General features: G+C 40.9%; 1 long non-coding RNA gene across 2 annotated transcripts in view; it reads right to left on the bottom strand.

Moving 5' to 3' along the window:
• LOC121888263 overlaps positions 1–20,267 on the bottom strand; it is a 30,204-nt gene extending 9,937 nt beyond the window's left edge. For both annotated transcript variants that reach the window (XR_006093174.1, XR_006093173.1), the window contains exon 1: positions 20,088–20,267. This is a non-coding gene — a long non-coding RNA (uncharacterized LOC121888263). The remainder of the gene's footprint in view (positions 1–20,087) is intronic.
• Between the last annotated feature and the right edge of the window lie 412 nt (positions 20,268–20,679).

Below are 20,679 nucleotides of genomic sequence, written 5' to 3'. Positions count from 1 at the left end.
GGTCACAGTGCTACACACGAGGACAAGCTGCCTGCAGCCAACAGGTTGTTTCTGCTGTTTACACAATAGGTCGTCTCTGAGATGGACTGATAATGTAGACTCCATGTCCTCATGTCTCCATAGTCCTTGCTTTACAACCAGGCAACCAAACTGTATGACATTTTTATGCATAAAACTGAGTCATGTAGAGGTAAATAAAAAGATGCTGCATATCTTAGTCCCAGTAACCTACCTGGCATGAGGGACAGATGACCCATGTTTACTCAAAGCATGTGGACCACAGTGCATATGATAGCTGGTCTCAGAGGTTTCGCGTCAACAAGGAAAGCGAGAGCGCCAGTCTATTGATCCCATCCGCAGGGAGAGATAAGCTGTCGCCACTCATGAAGTCATTTCATAGGTTACATGCGGGGGGTTAGGGGAGAGAGTGAGCCTGTGTATGTGGACTGTATATACTCTGAGCTATTATGTTGACGCTAATAAATCAAGACCTGCCTGTCTTGTTGTGAGTAGAAGCAGATGGTGCTCTATGGTAATACTATCATTCATAAGTTTAAAGAATTATGCTGGTACAGTCAAAATTTTTCCTATTTTCCATGAAATGCCCAAATCCAGCAATGAATTGATCCCACTGACAAGTATTGAGTGTCTATCCAAAGCTTCTCATATATCTTATTCCTCTCTGCCATAGAGCTGCACTGTTATCCAAAAACACACCAGTGAGCCACACCGTTGCACTGGGTGAGATGTTCTTTTATTACCATGAACACACATTAGTTTATTATGAGTCAATCCCACATACATCACCCCGCTGCCAGAAATACAGTATTGGCCCGAATATCAGAAGAGCTTGATTATAAATCCCACATTTGTGTAGTTTGTCCAAATCTGTTTTCAAGTGCAGATAATTCATTTTGTTTATCTGTTGCATACTTACTAGTCCTCAGTCAGGATTTTGGAAGTGGTCAGGATCATTTTCTGTAGCTGTTAGCATTTTTCAAATGGCACTGACTAGAACATCAATCTGCGTATGAAAGTAGTCCCCAACAAATGCACTATTAACCCCTGTTTAAATAACATTTACTGAAAACTACAGTGCCCAGCTGTTTTATGAAATGATTTTTTCCTTTTAAAGTGAAAGTATGTTTCTGACCTGTCATTAAAAATTTACATCTTCAGTAGGAACCAATGGGCTTGGGGCAGAGAGAAACAGAAGGGTAGACACGTCAGAGAGTATTGAGGGACAGACTGACACATTGTTGGCTTTGGTCAGTTCATGGGATTTTCATTTTATCATTTAAAAAGAGATAGAAGAATGCATATTTTTTGCTTAAATTATAATACTAAAATCAGTAGAGGTCAAAGGTATAAAGAATACTGGTGTTTCCAGCTTAAGTAGATACAGAATTTGTTTCTTAGCAGAAATTGGACATGTCTTGGACAAATTGTACTGCTGAAAAAAATTTCACATGGTAGTTCTTCATGCAAATCAAGTTGCTACTTTTAAAAAGTACTATTGAATTACCTTAAACATTATTTCTACAATATGAAACGTATAAACAGGACTAAATGCTCAATGCATTAATCAACAGTAATTAAGGGGCATGTTAGTTTTGGTTTGCAGACCACCATTCACTTATTTCCCAAGACACTGCAAAAATGTTTTCAGAGCTGTAAAAGAGGCCGAGGCCATGTGTGAGGGGTGAGGAGGTGGTTTACATCTGACGACTAACTTTCCCTTACCTTGTTTCCCTCACTCATCACTCTCATTGGGCCCTGTTTCCGTTGCAATGCTCATGGAGAGACTAGAAAAATGCGCTCTGTATCAGATGACTTTTAAATTACAGCAAACTATAACATTAAGTCAGAGTGAAAGTTTTATAGAGGACATGTAACAGAAAGTAGAAAAGCCTTCATTTGGTTATGCATAATAGAGAAAAATCTTTATCTGTCTTTCCTGTTTGTACTGTTTCCACTTCTTCATCTATACTTTTAATGCACAAAAGCCAGACATCCTGTACAATCAGTCTGCGATAGATAACGCCGTCTGCTCCGTCTCATGTCAAGTCAGTTTTTCCCTCTGGTTTCTCAGCACACAAAAGAAAATGACTGACAACGCCAGGCACGGAGAGTCAAAAATCCATCTATGGATTTCAGAGTCCTGTTGCTCAGCTCCCCCCCTGTCCCCACTTCCACTCTCCTCCCCTGCCAAATCAATTCTGTGCAGGGACTTTATTGACTCAGGTAAAGGGGTTGTGATCCAGCAGTCAATGTCTGTGTCTGCACAGCGGAGGGAGGGATGGAGACACACAGGGAGCGGGCAGCATTAATGCACCCCTCTTACTGGGGTCAGAGGACCACTGTGTGTGTGTGTTTAAATGTACTTATTCTATGCATACTCAAGTGCACATACACATGGATGCATATTTTATGTCCGTGATTGTGCTGGTGTATGAATGTATCAGGCATCTTTAGAGGAGCTGAAGAGGCAGGCCTGGGCCTCGGGGTGCTGGAGGGGCAGACATCGATTGTCAGGCACTGTGGAGACACTGGTCTGTCTCCACTGGTGGGAGGAAGGCTGGGCTGGTTTGCTGCATGGGACTGAAGAGCTTCAATGGCTAGGGGCTACAGAGAGAGACGGGCCAGGGGGGTTAAATGGTAATAGTGGTTGATAGGTGGGGGTTAGGTTGGAAGGGGGCTCTTCCTGCTTCTTTAATGATTAAAGGAGGATGTGACACCCTCCCTGGAGTCACACAAGCCAAGAATCCACCCTGAGGCGCTTTACTGCTACTGTCCTCGTTACACCCACCGTTGTCACTGTGCTGATATGCTGTAAGACTTCTCCAATGGAGCCTTGATGAAAGTCTTGATCACACCTGAAGAGACGCTTGTCTAGCTTGTATCTGCCTGTTATCACAGCTTTTGGCTTTTGGCTAAGGCTCCAGAAACCTATATGAGCCACTGTTCTGGCTTCTGTAACTCAATGCTGTCTCTCTTTGGGGGTTTCTAGCATTGGCCTTTCTGAAAAAGTGATTTTAATATACAGTTAGTCTCTTAGCATTCAAAGAACTACAGATCCCATGAAGGTTTTCCAGCATTTTTTTGTGATTGTCTTTTAAAAAAGATAATGTGATGCTGGTTACTCTTAGTGTTAATTGTAAACTCGATGGCTGCTGCATTAAAACTACTTTTGGGTCATGGGTTAAGTAAGGGCGTGGGGACAGCACCGCTTTAATGTCTGTTGCAACACTTGAAAGACAAACATGATACATCACATCACTATCCTACGGCATATCACTCCGCCAAAGTAAACAATCATCAACACTCCAAGGTGCACAGTGTTGTGTAGTTCCCAATCTACGCAAAAATGAAGACATTTTAAAGTATGAAACATTTATAATTACCAATCATTATGTTGTGTATAAGTGTTTAAATCAAGGTTATGTCCCAGGACTAGATATTTGGAAATTGTAACTATTACAAATATCAGTGTGAATTTCAGTGAGGTTTGTTTTGTTTTGTTTTTCTGGCACAGAGGTTCTGCTTTTACTTTGGTTCTCTATAGACAGTGTTTTTATTTTGATCGTGCTTACTAGAGATGGGAGTTTTGGGTGTTTTTACTGACTCAAGTTCTTATGAGTCACTCACTAAAGAGAGTCAGTCACCCACAGTCTGGGGAATCCCCCACTGGTAAACGAACACTCGTCTACTGATTACAGCCTACAACTCGGGCCCTGACTAGTACAAATAAATAAATCTCATGAATTATTTCTCTTGGAGAATGTTGAATAGAGGTGTTTGATGGTGCAATATTTGAATAAACAGGCGGATTTGATGCTGTTGTGTTTGCCTTAAATAATGTAATTGCTTCAACTGTACCATTGAAGAAATACATTATTTTACACAAAATATGGATTTAAAATGATTGTATTGCTTCCATTAAAAAACGTCTGTTAGATTAATGTTACTTAACACCACGCTGTTCTAAAGCCCACTAAATACATGGCTGTTTGATACATGATATAAATAAATCATTGTATACAAAATATTGGTAATAAAAAATAACTGAAATAATTGTATTGATTTAAAATGATTTTATTGTTTCTGTTTAAATAAAAGTTAGTCATTCTGCTTAAAAGATGTGAGCAGAAGTCATTCCCCTCTGTGATCAGAACAGTATCCATAGCAACGCAGCCTGCTAATCAGAAATTAAATACTGTTGAATTTCATGATTGATCAATCAATATTGAGTAGCAGTAAACTACTTAAAATGACAAATTAAAATTCATGGACGGTTATTGACTCTGGCATGGAACTTTTGGGTGAGTGATTGATTCATGCAGCCCGAGTTAGACCTTCAGTTCCAGGCTGGGAGAACGAGTATTGAGTTGAAACAAGTGCCAAAGTGGTTGCTTTCCTCACAGGGCTGGTTAATACAGTAATTAACTTGTTGCAACTCCACAAATACAGTTAATATAAGAGTTGCACTATAGTGACAGCTTGTCTTACCTTGTCTGCAGGTCACGCTAGCTAACTAGCAGGTAGGAGGGCCGAGTCAGTGAACAAGTTAGCAGAGATGAGGACTTGTCACTCCCAAGTCAGTTGTGGGTTTCGAGCGATTTGTTCATGACTCGCACATCACTAGTTCTTACCTGACGCTGACCAAAGTCGCCAAACAACTTTTTCAAGTGTATTCATGCATTTATTTTAAGATAACTAATTATTTATTCATGATCGAGTATAGTAAATTTTTTGTCACTACGAATCACCCTTTTTGAATTGTTGATGTATCATATTTAATGTGAGTAGAACACGTTTAGATCCTCTCTTTCAATAGACATTTCTCACATAAGATATTTTGACATGTCCCAGTAGGAAACACACAGGAGTAAATAATAAAATGAATGATGGTTGAATTCCATTTAGCTGCTTCAGTTTCAGGTTCCTGGTATTGTGCATGCTGGCTCTGTCACACTGTGATGGCTCAGAGGGACACTTCAATAGAACAGAGCCATTGTTAATGTTATCAGTAACATCATGCTTTTCCTACTATAACAAGTCTGTTTTCCTAAACCTACAGGAGCACCAATGGTATAAGCTCATGTTCCATGAAAGTTAGGCTGCTGTGCTAGCTGAACCTCAGCTCAGCTAATACTTCTTGCTTCCCTGTCTGAGCCTCCATACTGTACAGCAGGGCAGGTCCCCCTGGCCCAGTCATGGTGCCAGCCTACCTCCACCAGCCCTTTGATCAATAGCGGCCCGACTGCCTTGTCTCCGCTCTCCCCCATTCGCTGCTCTTCAGATCAGCCTGCTCTCTAACCCCTGCATGACAGGAGCCTCATTAAAAATACATCACATCCAAATTACATTGATCTCTTTTACTCTTTTCATTTACTTTCACTGAATCCCCCCCACCTTCCCTTGTTCTCCTATTCTGCTGTGTCATGATGAAGAATAGAAGAGGTCTCTTCCTCTGAATCAGTATACAACCTCTATTTTTTTTTGTCCTCTATGTGCATGTGCATTATTTATTTTTTCTACAGCTACACCTGCCATGTCAAAGGGGCCTTAATGAAGGAAAACATTTAATTATTAATTTGCAATTGGCAAAAATGCTCAAAGAGGCACAATGCCAGGATGCACCTAGATGCTCCTCATGTTTTCCTTTAAGATGATGTCTGCGGGATTTTCACCTCTGTTTCTACCTGCAAATCAAGCTGAATTTGTCTGTTTTCATATCATACGCTATACTTCTTTGGATGTTTTCTGCTGCAGTTCCTCCATCTGATTTGGGTGGCATTCCTCTGGGAGATAATAATGAGTCTAGCTGAGGGCCGCCAGCTCACCTGGGGACTGTAGGGCGAGTCTGTACAGGCCTCTCGTCTCTATCACAGCAGACAGCAGGCAGACCAACCTCACTGTGTGATGTGCTGATACTCAGCCTGTCCAGCCTGCTCTCTCCGCTGCACGCATAGGCCCATCTACTGTACTGTCTTCCTTATTTATTCTACAGTTACACTCCCTTACAATTGTACAGCTGGTCACACCAGTGTTTAAAATTTGATGATAAAATCAATTCATCCCTCATCTCTGTGAATTCAACTCAACTCTTCAAATTTGCAGCACAAGCCATTCTGACCTTTACCTTAGCTGTGTTGCACCAAGTTTTATTTAACATTGAGTATAGAGACAGAGAACAACATACTCTGAAAACCACGCCCACTGGAGGGGAAAACCACAGGCTCCATAATATGCAACCAAGGGCTGAAACGCTAACAAAATGCCCGTATCTGGCTAAAAACATTAGATTTCAGCATGTTAAGGGATTATTTCAGCACCCTATGTCTACCAGAGAGGAAAAGGTATATTGACAAACTCAATATTGTGCATTACAGAGAGCATTCGCAGGGGAAGCCCTGATGAAACAGTGTTTGGCCCACTGGCTGTGTGACACTATCACACAGGCATATGTTGCAACGGGGGTAGACCCCCCACTGGGTATCTGCGTACCCTCTACGAGGGCTTTGTCCTCCTCCACAGCTCTTCTCAGAGGAATGGCAGTGGTAGACATTTGTCTGACATGTCTGAACAGTTTTCCCATTCTCCCTGCTGATGCTTCACATCTTATTGCCTGTATCCACATTCGTCTTCTTGAAGGCTCAGTTTTTTTGGTTCGGCAGCTTATGAAAACTTGGTTTTGGGTTAATTACCCTGTTGGTAGTACATCCCACCACAAGGCAGCTTTTAGGAATTTTTCTGTTGTTTGCTAGCAGACGGAAGTGACAAAGTGGCGCCTTCACGCAATACAAAGTCAATAGAGAGCGATGAATTGTTTTCCCCTCCAGGTGTAGGCGGGACTTAATTGCGCTCTGTCTATAAATTGTTCCACAAGCAATGAATGGTTTTCTGACATCTTTGAGACAGATGTCAATAGTACCACTTTTAAATTAACAGTGTGTACTTATTCCGAGTTTGCTAAATTACAGTCGGTTAGCAAGCTTGTCAACTAAAGCTTTTTGTCCATCCTCAATATTTTTATTGAATAAAATGATGTACAATCATACAAAAATACAAAGAAACTTGGACAGCTGTTGTGACTGACTAACATTAGCATGTTTCCCGCTGACTAGTGTGTTGGCTGGCCAGCCACAATAGTTACCAACTAGCCATAGAAAGTAGTCCCTATGCCACCATGTTTGTAAAACCACATATTTCGAAAGACACGGAGGAATTTTGCTGTGTCACTTTCTGGTTTGACCTGGCCTTTAAAGAGGTCATATTATGCTCCTTTCCCTGTTTTTCATTTTTGTGGTCTATTTCTAACATTTGCATGTTCTTATGGTCAAAAAGCATCTAGTTACAGCTGTACAAGTCATGGATGCAGCCCCTCTGTCTCACTCAGCCTGAAATGGGCTGTTTTGTGCCTGAGCAATGCCCCTCTCTTCTGATTGACTGTTTTCTGAGTGACACACCCCCAGGCCAACCACGGGATTGTAGCACACAGAGCACAGAGGAGAGGAGAGAAACTAGAGTGACCATAAATAACAGCAAAACGCAGTAGAGACTCTCACACCGAGCTGAAATTAAAAGAGTGCACATAAATTAGGTAAATAACATAAATAAACATATTTTGTTTTCTTTCAGGAGGGGTGGGGGGGGGCAATTGTAGGGGAAACGCTGAGCGTATAGTTGTGACATCACAACCTTACAGAAGTCCAAATGGCTTGTTTAAAGGCATAGTTTCTGAATACAGGCTGCGTGCATTTCTCCATGGACTGAGCGTTTTGATACTTTCACAGTATTTATACAGTATATCACCTGAACCTGCTTTATAATCAAAACAGAAATGGAAATCTCTACAATATATCCCCTTTAAGATGAAACAGAGATATGAAGAAGAGAAATATTACATTATTTTTTGTTTGTTTTTTATGTCAAGTCTGTGGAAATGTTTTTAAATTATGAGCTCAAAAGACAAAATCAATCTTGTAATATAACTCAAATTTAGGTGATTTTCAGATTCTTGATTATATGGTGCTCTGTGGATTGAGAAAATTCTACCATATGGCTTTAAAACCTTTTTAACTTCAAACTTTAAAATGTGTTATGTGCTGCTTTTCTGGTTTGTTTTTTTCAGTTTCTCATCAGCATTTTTGAGCTTTTAACAAAGACAGTTAATATTTTCTTTTACCTTTAAAGGGGATGATAATGTCAAAGTTTATTTCAGTGGTTTTAAAATTTAATTTGCTGACAGTCTTTAAATGGGTTCTCACATAAATGAGTTAAGTACACTAGCCCTGGAGGAATACAATAAGTCTGAGAGAACTGCGTTCTCATTGCATAAGATGTTTGAAGGAAGGAAGAAAAAAAAACAACACACAATCCTAACAACCTGAGCTCTCCCCTAATCCCACCTTTATCCTCTGTGCTCCAGGTAAGCCTGACCCAAGGTTATCACTCAGACAAAAATGTGGGGATTCCTCTTATGTTTTTGCAGATTTAAGCGGGACTGATGACTCAAGCTCACGGAAAACCCAGTCATTTCTCTTGATTCAGCATCAAACCATTAACAACCTTTAAGAATCCAAATATCTCCTTTGTATTATCTGCTATGGTGCAATTGTTATGTTGTGTTTTCTTATATTAAATTAGAACTGCTTCGAATGCAGAGGTGTACATTTTTTAGGGCAAAATTGCATCTTGCATCCATCCAATGACAGTGTCCCTTTTGCTTTTTTAATTTGACTATTAGGCCAATAAATAAGTAAAGGATTCAAAATGTCTCCACCAGGAGATGCTTTGTCAAAAGCCTTGTAACGTCAACATTTTGGAAAATAACATTTACCGAAAATAGAACTGAGCAGTTAACTAAATTAAATTAACTATTTTTAATAAAATCCCAATAATTAAAAAATGTAGAGAGCTTTTCAATGTCTGGCCAAAGGTTTCTAAGAGGTCAACTTTGGGTCCTTGTACACTATTATAAGTATTTTAAAAAGCAAGGATATTTTTTTTTTCACCTTGTTTGTTAGTTAACATAATGTCTGAATTAACATGTGAACAGATCTCTGTGAAATGTGGATTGAAGATACAGTTTGCCAAGATCCAGACCAAAGTGATTCACTTTTGACACTGATCAGATTCAGATTAAGAATGTATAAATGCTTTCAGTTATTCACCAGAGTATTCACATTGGAATAAAAATGATGAAAAGCAATGTATGTATATCTAAAATATCAGCAGTTTTGTTTATATTTACTGATTTTCAGAGTGGTACAGATTTTACCTACACTCATTTGGCTGTTTGTGAATGAAGTGGAAATGACCTAATAATTGATCATGAATAGAGTTAACAGTACAGTGCTTAATGCTTTAGGTGATAAGATGATCAAATGGGAGGAGAAGGGGTTGGAGGGAGCTATGGACTTTAAGCTCAGCAGAGGGAGCCCTTACTTCTGTGAGTGTGTGTGTGTGAGTGTGTGTGTGTGTGTATGTGTTTATATGTGAATGTGTGTGTATCCATCCATACCTATAGACAGCTTACAGTCAAGGGTGTGTTCAGGGAAGACGACACCTGTAAGCAGTCAGTAATGAATTTCTTTCACCATGTTCAATCTTCAAACTGTGTGAAAATAAAGCCACTAAAGCCTCCTGAAGAAGGAAAATTGAGCTTTCAGGAGACACAGCTTCTCAGCTGCATGGTTCCATGTTCTAAAACCACGACCTCAGTGATGCCTGAGAAAAAAAAACATCTATCTCAGACGCTACAAAGAAGGAACCTTTGGCCAACCCTGCGCTTAATATGTAAAACATACACACTCATCAAAAGTCTTGGACATGGCAAATACCAGTGGCCAAATTAATCAAAAATAATGGACTTGGTGTGTTTGCTGATCCACTGAGTAAGGCTTTTCTGCTTCATAAAAATCATAAAGATCTTTTTTTTTTGCTCCAGTATTGCAGTCTGGAGCTGTTCCAGAGTCAAGAAACCTGACCCACACCCTCGCATTTCTGCGTCCGCCAGAAACGACCTGTTCCCAAGAGTTCAGAGAGGAAAAGGTCTTGGAACGTCACACTTAATATCACACGCTCCTGCTCACACACACACACACACACACACACACACAAACACACACAGAGGGGTGGCTGCTGGCCACAAACGCTAGAGTGATTATAAAGTCGCACAGTAGTTTCTGTTATCAGAAGATTCAGCTGCACGCCCACACACACTGACACACACACACACACACCTAGCTATTGCTCCCATCACCCATTAACTGCTATAAAAATTCCATTTATGTACAAATGGCCAACTCTGCACCCTGTGGGAGGGGTCGCCTGGAGGTGATGAGGGGAGTGAGTTTCTATGGAGACAGTAATGAGCGAATGAGGTCGAGTGCAAGGACCTGGGGCCGCAATGCGCTTTGTGCTTCCCTTTGTCCCCATAACAGTGGAAATTAAGGGACGCAGGAACAACAGGATTGAGTACACATGACCTAATGAGGGTCCAGCATGGGCCAGGCCTACAGGAGGGGGGCGGGGCGGGAGGTTTTGGAGGCTCAAGGGAATGTGGATGGGAGGTGGTGGAGAGAGATGCGCAGTGGAAGGGGTGGGCTTTATTGGTATTATGTCACGTTGGTGTTTTTGGCTGGACCACAGGGACCAGCCCTATAAACACAAATGTCCATGACTGATTGACTGATTGAGTCACCGACTGAGTAATGAAGTTACACTATTGGTCGGCCTTTGACGGCTACTGACCAATGGTATAACTTCATCACTCACCTCGGCCTGGTGTCTCCACATGTCGCCACTTCCTGTATCCGTCATTTAAAATTAAAAGCCCTGTAGCATTTCAGTCCAGTCATATACTATGTTTTGACGTAGTCTTGTTTAACTTGTGAGGACGTTTTGAGATGTGGTGTCATTCATTAATAACCATATAGTTGCCATAAATTTATCCCTTCCCCCAAAATCTGTATCCGTCTGTATTTCCACTCTTCATTCTCTTTCCTTCTCCTCCTCTTTCCCTCTCCTCAGCTCCTCCTCTCCTCCCTCTCTCCGCCTGCTGCCCTGAGTCGAAGTGACAGCAGCTCTCATTAAATGCGAAACCCCGGTCACATGCGAAATTGACCCCGCAAGTGTTCTGGGTCACCCTGTCCGTCCACCGGGCTTGACTCCCATCAGCCCCCCCGGTGAGGAGCGACCGAAGCCCCAGAGGTGTCAGGTATGGAGAGGGGAGGAGGTTGGTTTTTTTAAAACAGCGGATTAGATGGAGTTTTACGCCAGTTTACCCCCATCATACAAGAGGCCTTTTAGGAAATATCCTCTTAACAGAGCCAAAAACAGCAATTTTTTTGTTTATGTACAAGTGCAGATCAGGGCCCAGCTTCCTTATAATGATCTATCTTAGAAATGATGTAGTTAGACATGCAACATTTTTGCACATATTTCCCATTAAGAGCGAGTTCATGTGTATGCCATTAAGAGATTCTTAATGTTATTTCCATGGTACATAAATCATTAAGCGTAAATGTTATTACACTGCTAATACAACTGGTTTATACTTAATGTTCAGTAAACAGTTGACAGCTTTCTGCTTGAAGCCTTTTATGGTGAATGCTACTGGGTGGAAGTCAATTTAAGAAAGTAAACTTCAACTGATGTCTGTGGTGTGACATCTGTGTGACTTAAGTTCTCACTCATTTTACACCAAATTCTACAGAGCATCAGGGGTCATAACACATGTACAACTTCAGTTAAACATGTCATCTTCAGCTCCTCCTGCAGTTCTTGTTTTTAAGACGCTCTTAGCCTTCTTCGAGCTTGCAGGGGGCACTTGTTAGTCTCAGATCCTTTCTAAGTGCGTCTAAAGTTACAATGCTTTTGGAAAACACCTCCTAAACTGAAGCTGTGGTCAGCTGCATGAACTTCAATCAAAAAGTGGCTGATTTAAGACATTTTTAAAAGTGACGTTTTTAAATGTGTTTCCTTTGGTTGCTCATGGAAAATTTCCACAGTCTGGTCTGAAACTAATGGGGTCACAGATTGGACAGTGACACTCGTGAGTTGTAATGCTGTGGACTTCTACACAACCAGATCTACAAGGAGAGCTGTGTTTGTATGCCCTGTGTCTGCCTGTCTGTCTTTCTGTCTGTCTTCCTATCTGTGGACGGACGAGGTGCAGCTGCTGTGTTATTGCCTTTGGCTGCCTCTGACAACTTAATGGGATGTTTGATTTCCACGTCAGACTTCCTGCATGGCCAATGCTCGACTTTTAGCCCTTTGATATTTTGACTTCCCCTACTCACTTCTCAAAACTCAAAACAAACACACACACATATTCACACATATATAAATACACAAACATGACGCTGACCTCACATCACCTGCAACACACATTACTAATTTAATTTACTCAACCATAAGCACAGAGGACAGAGCCAAAATATACACAGTGGTCGTCAGCTCTTACTTTTAGGGCAATTATTTCCATAGTTTCCCCTTAAAGTGCGTAAAATACTTTTAAGTGGGAGAAGCTTTCATTTCAGGTTTCACTCCAAGACCATCAGACATCTTATTTGTCATCACTTACAGGCCATGAGGATGACCTACCCGAGAGACACGATACTCTCAGCTCTGCAGTATCACTTACACCCACTGATGGCTATCTAGCAGTCAGCCATGTCTGCTCTCTATCTCTGTGACATATGATGATAAAAGACGTCTTTTAATTCTCTCGAAGTGATGACTCCAGGTTATGGCCCAGTGTGACCTCTCTGACGTATCCAGTCTGCTGGAATGTTTTGTGTAAAGAACCGCTAATGCGAAATGTTTCCGTGTCACAAAACAACCACTATTTATGTCTTTAGCTCTGTTTGAATGGCCCTCTGTTTCCTCTAAAAATGGCTAAAATAATTAGCGTAAATAGTGGCACCAGCAGCATAGTGATGGCACGCACAAGCGTGATTGTTGGTGTCTTTATTGATAACAAAAGTAAGGGTTGTTGGGAATGGATAGTGAATACATTGGATACATGGAAAATGGCTTGTGAGTAATTTGGACCATTAATGATATGCAATCATGTGGGAAGGAAAATTGATGGGGTTTTGATTTGTGATATCCAGAAAGATAATTAAGATTAAAAGTATTCGCACAAATGCAAATGTTGATCTGATTCACCAGAATGCAATTACAGATACCTTCAATTTATGACTCAAAATGTCAAAATGCATTTGTAGATATACAAAATGTAATTAGAGATGGTCAAGTTATTAAATGATAAAGGGCCTGCCATATTCATACAAAGGTTATAATTCTCGCCATTTTTCCACAAGAATAAAATTCATTGATGTGATTCAGAATAGCTTCTCTTCAAAACAAGCGTGTTACAGTCTCTACAAATCACACAAACTGGATTATGTGACTTGAAAGCATGGAATGTTTGCTTATTATCAGAAGGTAACAGTAGGTAAGGGTAAGGCTTCAGGTCAGATTAGGACAGTGGTCAAACCTGAGAGCACATAAACAAATACCTTTTTTTTTTTTCTTTGTTTTGGCCCACTGTCCACACTTCAGTTCAGAACATGAATCTTAAAGCACAGAAGAGGGCTATTTTGGGGCAGTTGAAACAAGCTATAGACACAATATTGACATATTATAACCTTTTAGGTTGATATGGTGAACGACTTAGCAAACAATTGCTTATTTACACATTCAGCAAACACAGACAAACATTAACATTCAGTTGGAGTCATGTTTGCAGCCACCTGAAAAATTTAAGTCCAATATTCACCCTCCTTTCAGCTCTGCTTTGGTCTCCACTAACTCTTGAGAGAAATATCTTTGTTTAGCTGCTAAATGCTCCAGTATGTTCATAGTAGCTACCTCTGTCAGTGTGCTGTTTGATGCTGAGAAGGTAGCGTACAGTGGTTTTCAGAGCTTTTCCACTGAAGACAGTCTGCTGCATCTGAAAACAACGCTGATGAGAGCTGAGTGAAACAAAACAGTAAAGCTGCAGGCATTAAAACCAAAACAATAAGCTGAAAGTCACTAAAACTCTCCATAGAGTTGAGGGGACCTGCAGAGTCAGGTGATAATTCTATGTGAGCTTGTCATGATACCTTTCACATTACATAGTCATATGTCTATATCACAATATTGATTATAGCAGCTTTAACAAGACATTGTGTAGCCTGTAACTTTCTTTGTGATTTGAAAATCACACTGTGTTGTCACTAACTTGTATTTATATTTATTCTTTCAGATGACATTGCAATCATACAATAAAGATTTGATCAGCATCACAGCAGGTTGGAATAACTGGTTAATGGAAACAAAAATAGGTAACATCTTTACTTTAAGTCCCCTATTTAGCATTTATAAGCAGCAGTATAGTAACATTTAATAAATGGTTTATAACACACTGTAATGTTGTTGTAAACTGATATAAGGACATTAAGTTATTGTTTATTCATGTATATATTTGTCATATTTTTCAATGTAGATACATTTTATATTATTACAACTGTACTGTACTTTACCATAATGTCATTCATTATCTGTTTATACACTAGAGAGGAGATTCTATCATTTTCCTATTTTTCAGATGTTTCAGTGTGAATTGAGATCTTTTCTTAATCAATGTGCTTAATGTGTAAGTACGTCAATGTCAAACCTTTGCTATTTTCTTTCCAACAAAGTCCGTACATTTCAGGTTTCACAATTCTTTCCACCAATTCTTAATTGAAAACATCACTTTAAACGACTAGTTAGAGAGAGATGAGAAAGAACAACTTGTTATCTGGTTCACCATGCTGGATGTTGCCTGTAAAGCAAACAAACACAGCAACCAGCAACTGTGAGCACTCTGTGAACCCTTCAGGCTGCGTTTGTGTGTGTGTGTGTGTGTAATCAGAGATCACACAGAAGATTATGCACACGTAAGTAAACAAAAGAAGGAGAGGATTAAGAATTTAAAGGGAAGACAAACATTCCCCGACGCTGGGCATGTTTGAGTATACACGTGTCAAAAAAAGTTCATCTTTATGCATGTGTGTGTGTGTGAGAAGACAGTATGTGAGGAGGGAGGAACAGACAGAGCGAAGTCCTGTTGCTCTCGCTCTGTGGACACGTTCCCTCTGCCCTCATTAGATGGTTAACCAGTGTCCAGTCAGGCACACAAAAAATGGGCCCCTCCAACTGACCATCCGTCTCATCTCCAGAGACAGCAAACAAACCTCCCAGCAGCATCGATCCAGCGCTCCATGAGAACACCCGCTGCAGCTCAAAACAATCCGAAAAGACGGGTCAGAGGAATGAAAGGGCTGGGTTGTTGAGAAAACAGGCAGGGGAGGGAATTTTCAATCGATTCGCTACATATAACTGCATCTGACATGCGTGTCGGTAGCTGCTTGCTAATTACAGCCCAAATCTACACTAGGAGGTTGTTGTGTCACCGGGTCCCAGGAACAATCTGCTGATTGTTGTGTGAGAAGATTGGTCAGACAAGGGCCGGCCACTTTCCCCCCAATTATCCCCATTTAGTGGTTCTGCTTCAAGCTGCCTGGACGGGGAAGAGGGGAAAAAAGGAGGAAGCAAAGGAAAAAAGAAAGACGTCAAAAAGAAGATGAGGCAGAGGAGAGAAATATGTCTGTCGGTCGCCGAACCATTTTGTCAACATGAAACTGTGGAAACTTGAACCTTCTCACAGCAATGAGGTTTTTACATTGCAATTTTAAGAGTGAAGTGAGCGATAGTCCTTGGCCTAATGAGTCACCCCCAAACACACACACACACTCCCCCACCTGCCTACCCAGTCAGTAGGGGCGAGAGGAGGGGGGCAAAAAGGGACGATTATGAATTGAGTTAATGAGCCTGGATTGGGGTAGGGGTGGATGGGGCAGGGGCAGCCTGAGAATTCACCCTCTCCCCCCCTTATATTTCCTTCTTCCACCCTTCCTCTCTTACTTCCCTGGCAATAAAAAAAAAAAAATCTCCGGCAGGTGTTTTCAAAGTGTGCTGATTCCCAGTGATGGATTCCTGTTGTTATAAGTATAAAATGTCAGATTCTTCAGAGGTGATTGTAAAGTGATGTACTCAACGCTTCTCTCAGATCCCTAACAACTTTGTGGCTGCTTTACTGTAACTGGTTCTGACCTCTGACCCTTTGAGAGAAAGGACAAGTGAATAGAGAATCAATCAAGCCCCCAGGAACCGCGTCGGGCTTTGAAGCCAATTTGATATAGTGGCCAAACCGTGTAATTACAACTTCCTGGTCCGTCACATGATGCACACTGGCCCAAAAAGCATTTTTCCCGCACAGAGTTATGGGGAAAGGAGCAGCTGTAAAATAGTGCATACATTTTTTTGAGCATCAGAAACCCCGTGAAATGACTCATTTCACTATCAGAATTTGATCCATTCGGTCCGATAACATTTGGAAAGTCTAGAAGAGACGCACAATTTAATTATTTTATCCCATTGAAGTTAGCAGAGGGCTAAACTGGAAGTTAGCTGGCTCGGCCGGCAGAAGTCTCTGGTGTGTATGCGGTTGGGAGGCAGGGTTAAAGGAAACGCTTGTGCACTTGCTCTATGGGCCACACTGATGCAGAAGATCCTGGTAATTTTATACCCAGAAGTTGAACTTTATTGAAAAGTTGCCACTGAGCAACTTTCATAGGAAAGAATAGGGCCCTGCCTCCAACACTGTAGCCAGTTCTCTTTACACATCCATGGAATGAATATAATAACTAAGATTTTTTTTTAAATAATGTTTTCAGCCAAACTGAAATTTGAATTCTACCCACCTTTTGTGTAAGGCAATATACATTTTAATGATACTGAAGCTATTGTGCATATTTTCACATTTAGATTTGTGAAAACAGCGAATGCGTTTCCATCCACCTGTTTTTAGGTGCAAATGCTGGAAATTCAGAAAAAAAAGTTGAAAATCTTTTTATGTTTGTCTGGCTGGGAATAGTTGGTTTTCTGTCACTCAAGCTTCCACTGAAAACATTTGATCTGTGTGGACTCATGAGGAAAATGTTATGTTTCTCAAACACATGAAACAACCTTAAATGTATATTTTCATCATGTCTTCTACATGGTTTCCACTGTTTAAGGTTTCACTGCTGTTCTTTTAATTACATGATCACATTCACATAGAAGGAGTGAATGGAAACTCACATCTGCATTTTCTTGTGCCAATTTCAGGAAACCTGGCAAGTTTCTCACCTTTGCACCTCTAGGTGGGTGTTTCCCATGGCAGTGGTCAACATTTGAGAGCCGGCATTGTTAGGAGACGTACTGTCAAACTCCTTGGTGTCATAATCCTGTATAGCCTATGAACATTGATACAAGACATTCTTTCCCCTTTTTCAAAGAGCACAAATAGTGTTGGTTAAGGTTAGCAATTGAAGACGTCTTTCTGACCCATAGGGTTAGGTTGCAACATTATACCACTTGGAAAGTGTATGCTAATAATTAAAGCTAGCAAGCTAGCTAGATTCCACTTTCCAATGGAAACTAGATAGCTTAGCTTGCTAATATCACACACAACATCACAATTTTTTCATAATTATTTATTTATTTCAACACTTTCTTTTTGACTTTTTGGCACCTCCTGCACACTTGGTGCTGTGTTCATTATTCCACATTATACAAAGGAAGAGATCCAGCCAGCATAAGCTGTCTTCCAAAAATTAATTTGAAATTTCAAAGCCTCATATTTTTATCCTGTAAAATCCCTTCTTATGAAGAAAAAATGAAGGTGTCAATGTACATTTGAGTTAATTTCTGAGAATGGAACCAGTCCAGTTTGTAGCTTCTACTCATCTATCCCCTTGTCCGTCTATCCATCCACCCATGCTGGTGTGAGAGTGGAGAGGTGAATCTGTGGACACGGTGAACCCTGTGGCCGAGCCGAGCCATGATGGAGGTCAGAGAAAAATGGGAGGATGGTGGAAGGACAGACCGATGGAGGGAGGTGAGGTGTGTTTGTGTTCCACTTTGAGCCTCAGAGGAGGCCTGGCCTACTTAGACTGATTTCAGCCCCAGCAGCAACCCGACGGAGCTCCTGCGCTTCACCCACTGAGCTCGCCTCAACACCCCGACTTGATCACTCAACCATGTGACTCAGGCCTGGAGCCAAGAGGACGAGAGACAGACAGACGGGAGGGGAGAGAGAAAGGGGAGAGACAGACAGAGAGAGGCTTGATTTCATGAGCAGCAACATTGCTCACATTTATCAATTTCATTTTCACTCTAATAGAACCAAATTTGGTGGTTGGAGATTTGTATCAAACCACTTATCTGCACAATTTATCAAGCGTCCTCAAAGGCTCTGCTTATTAGCTCAGCCCATGGGGATGACATAGGGTCAGAGCGATGGACAAAAACCCTCTTTCTGCATTTGCCCTCTTTAAACCACGCTGAACTTTTCCATCGCAGATAATAGCAGACTGCTGATCTTCAGCTGTGTATCAAAAGAAGGCCGTTTCCCACACTGAGGCCTGTCTCTTTCCCACAGACGACTCCAAATACGCAGAGATAGCTGTGCTCTGTCTTGATGTGTTCAATATTAGCCATGCCAAGCTTATCATCAGCACATTCTGACACAACTCTCCACAGGCCCCCCATTCATTCCCTGTTTTCATTCTCCTTCACCCCAAAAATGCATATTGTTTGCTGCAAAGAGAGAAAAAAGAGGCCTCAAACAAGAGAGCTTTTTGTGTATTATTCAGCAAACAAAGCTAGATAATAAAAGAGCTCAGTTGCAGTGCTTTTTATTTGCTGAGTCACAGCAATTTTAAATTCCCTCACATGCTGCGATATATGACATTATATAAGCAGGAGCTTTGTTCAAGATCTGTTCACCTCTGTCTGTTGGATGTTTGATGCTTTAATGCACCTCTGCGGTGAGACTGTAGCTTATTGTTCAGAGAGACATAACATGAGAGACAAACAGGCTGGACAGAGCAGGAGTGGCCTGGTGACATTTCACTGGCGACAGCAGCAACAGGCTGTGACCTTTCAGCTCCATGTCCTGCACTGAGGGGACGCATGCTGCAGGGCCAGCAGAGATAGTAGAGATTGGACTCTGTGTGTGTGTGTTTATATGGGACGCTAAAGAGCAAACACTGATGGCAGCGATGTCTCCTCGTCTGTCTGTCTCCATGGTTGCAGTGATCCATTGCCAGTGCCATGAAGGTTGACGGTCAAATCAGCAAAAGCTGCGAATGTGCTCACACTTATTCAGATTTTCTCAAACTGACTCTGACTTTTTTCACTTTGTAAAACGTGGAGTTAAATCATTTTTCCTTTACAGCATGTAAGGAAATATAAACTATAATGATACCACAGCCATTGTGCATATTTTTCCATTTTTCAAAAGAGGGTAAAAAAAAGTTTTTGGGTTTATATATGTGGAAATTGAGTCTAAGCGTTTCCCATGGTAGCAGCTGACAATGTCTGTGATGCACTACCCTTTATATCCTAACAGTCATATAAGGCTTTTTTCCTCATAGTCCACATAGCATTAGCATCAACCAGTGATTTAAGCTGTCTGTCCCTTTACAGCACTCAACATTTGGGAGAACACTGTACTGTTAAGTTTAATCCACTCAGAAAGTGTAAGCTAGCAAGGTAGGCTAACTAGCCTTCACTCTGAAAGTTGAAGCTACTTAGCTTGGCTTGCTAACGTTCCCACAATAGACATTACTTTTTGTTTATGCTATTTCAACACCTGCTTACTCATTGGCAGCTTCTACACACTGTGTTGTGTTCACACTATTCAAAGGAGGGGGTCCAGCTAACGTTAGCCATCTCTCTTTTGAGCTACAACACGGAGTAAGGCACGGAGCCATGGATTAACATAGGGAGAACATAGGGATAAGCAATAGCTAAAAACTTTTATCCCTCCAGCTTGTTAACTGTGGCCTTTGGAATTGAAGTAATATTACGAAACATCAACCCACACAGATATTGGACTAATCTAATTACCACTACTAACAATGTCGTTTACAACCTAAAACTGCTGCTGTTACTGACTTATAATTCAACACCCTTAAGTAGAAATGTCATCTTACCTGGGTAGGTTACAAACAGACAGGGGTCACTTAAAGAGGCTCCGTGATGTCATGTTAGCTCTTTAGCACCAAAGTGCCATGTGAAGCCTGGTTTAGTATGTAGGTGTTAGCAATGTAATGGCAATATTAAAGATTTATGGCCTCCACTCATCTTTCTTTCCAATTGTCTCTATCAAGTCTTTTTTTTTTTTTTGTCAGTATGACCCCGCTGCCAGGGAAAAGTAATTTCATTTGCTAAATGTTTTCTTCATAAGGTATTTTATCATTTGATATCACAGTGGGGGGTTTCCCTTCTGCAAACAACAGCCTTCAAACTTTGTTAAACTTTGAGAAGATAAAAAGGGAAAAAAACTTTCTTTCTTTCTCACTATCTGTCTTGGTACCACTGATCAGCATTATGTTTTATCTGTGAGGGAAAAGTTCAATGGGGGCTTTGTGCATTTGTCTGACCAAAGTTCATTGCCAAGCCATTGGCTAATAGGCAGACCCCCAATAAACCGTGGAGATTAGAAATATGCAGTTCTATTGGATTCAAAACAAGAATAATAAGTGGAAGTTATATTACCATTGTGTACATATGAAGCCAAACCAT

Source organism: Thunnus maccoyii, chromosome 21, assembly GCF_910596095.1.
Source record: "Thunnus maccoyii chromosome 21, fThuMac1.1, whole genome shotgun sequence".
NCBI classification, from domain to species: Eukaryota; Metazoa; Chordata; class Actinopteri; order Scombriformes; family Scombridae; genus Thunnus; species Thunnus maccoyii.
This window is presented reverse-complemented; position numbering and strand designations above follow the sequence as displayed.